This window comes from Myotis brandtii, unplaced genomic scaffold (assembly GCF_000412655.1).
Source record: "Myotis brandtii unplaced genomic scaffold, ASM41265v1 scaffold213, whole genome shotgun sequence".
Taxonomy (NCBI): domain Eukaryota; kingdom Metazoa; phylum Chordata; class Mammalia; order Chiroptera; family Vespertilionidae; genus Myotis; species Myotis brandtii.
Genome location: NW_005357962.1, coordinates 1,055,011 through 1,056,693, shown reverse-complemented (window position 1 = coordinate 1,056,693; position 1,683 = coordinate 1,055,011). Strand labels below are relative to the sequence as shown.

Below are 1,683 nucleotides of genomic sequence, written 5' to 3'. Positions count from 1 at the left end.
ATATATATATATATATCCCCAATGTTTATAGTACATAAAATCACCATATTTACACAACAATTTAGCTTGACAATAATATCAGAGAACTCAGAAAGAATCTATCATCTTGGTTTTCTCAGTTCAGCATGAAGCTTTTGCTTATAAAGGTGTATCTCCAAAGAGTACCTCTCAAATTCCCCTCAACCCTCAACTTGCTTTGTTTCACAGGGTACTCCCATGCATTGCAAAATTAATCAATTAATAAGAAGAACACGTAGCATAAAGAACATACAGAAAGTCACAGAAAGTTTCTCACCAACTCCCCAGTGCTCCCTCCATATAATTCCCCATCTGCCTCTGAACATGGATCTGTAAAAGCCCTCACATATAAAGATAAACCTTAACAGTTTTTTCTCTCTCTCCCACTTTGGACAAAACACACACACACACACACACACACACACTTGTAGCTCAGTCTCTAACTCCATTTGGACACGTACAAGCCCAGTTCTTATTCTTCCACCTGTCATCCCCCTCTGGTGAGAAAAGGGTGCAAGGTTAGGCTTTACCTAATTCTGCTTATTTGGGCAGTTTTACTTTGGGGCTGCTAAAAGATATTGAAGAAATTCCCTGCAGATCTAGTGCCTAAGCACTGATAAACACCCAGGGAACAATTCCAAGCCAACAATAAGATCCAAAATATCTTCAGTTTGTAGCATGGAAATGCCACTCCTCTCAACAAGAGAGAAGGAAGTAATATTCCTCCCTACTCCACCACATTTTAAAAAAAATACAGCAGCTTTCCTTCTGAACAAAATTAAATTTTCTGGGTCACTTTCCCTGTCTCTCTGGGCCACTTGCTACGCAGCCTGACAGTAACTGTAAATACAGGGTCTCTTCAGGCGACCAGCTTAGTCGTCATCCTCTCAAGAGAGAACACCTGGGTTCCCTTTCTGCTGCGGTTCCCAAAACCGGACCCCGACACCCACCCCTACCACTCGCTGGCTTTTCCTCCAAACCACGAACGGGCCAGCTGATTCGGAGGGAAAGTTCACGACGGTCTGCTTGTGAAGTAAAGCTGCCCTAACTGCCGCCACCACATCATCGGAGGCTGGGAGTCCCCGAACGCACCTACCGTCTGCACTCTGGTCCCAGTGGGTGCGCGCTTCACACCCCAAGCCCGGAACATGCCTTCCGTGCAGACCTGCACCCCATCCCACACAAGTCCGCACGCCAGCTCGCCTCGCCACTTACGTAAGCTCGTGCCTCTACGGTCCCAAACTGCACGCGCGCACACCCCGACACTTGTCACTCCTCTGAAACGGACCAGCATCCACACCCAGGCGATGAAATGACATCAACCCATAGGGATTGGGGGGTGGGAGTGGGGGCACGCCGTTTTAAGACACCTTTCCCCCCACTTGTTTCTCCCCCATTTTTGGTCACAACTACCATTACCTTAGCAACCAAAGAATTGCCTGGACTCCCCCTCCGGCTTCCGAATGTGTCCTAAAGCCAAGCTGGCGCCAGGTCCATGGTAAAGCTGGAGAAGCCCAAGAAACGAGGATCCGCAGCCTCTTGGGGCGGAGGGGACGTCTGGGTCAGTCTCCGCGCTGCTCTCCAGCGTCTCGCCTCGTCTCGGCGAGTTTCCGGGGTGGCGAGCGCGGGGACTCAGCGGGCGGAGAGGGGAGCCCGGGGCCGGCG

At 50.0% G+C, this 1,683-nt stretch overlaps 1 protein-coding gene across 7 annotated transcripts in view; it reads right to left on the bottom strand.

The window, feature by feature from the left end:
* Positions 1 to 1,683, bottom strand: part of RGS6 (regulator of G-protein signaling 6) — a 517,144-nt gene that overhangs the window by 514,751 nt on the left and 710 nt on the right. For 6 of the 7 annotated variants that reach the window (XM_005865790.2, XM_005865793.2, XM_005865796.2 and 3 more), the window contains exon 1: positions 1,438 to 1,677. The exons of the other annotated variant lie outside the window; for it this stretch is intronic. The gene's annotated coding sequence lies outside the window, so the exon portion shown is untranslated. Of the gene's footprint in view, positions 1 to 1,437; positions 1,678 to 1,683 lie in introns of those variants that run through there. 7 annotated transcript variants of the gene reach the window in all.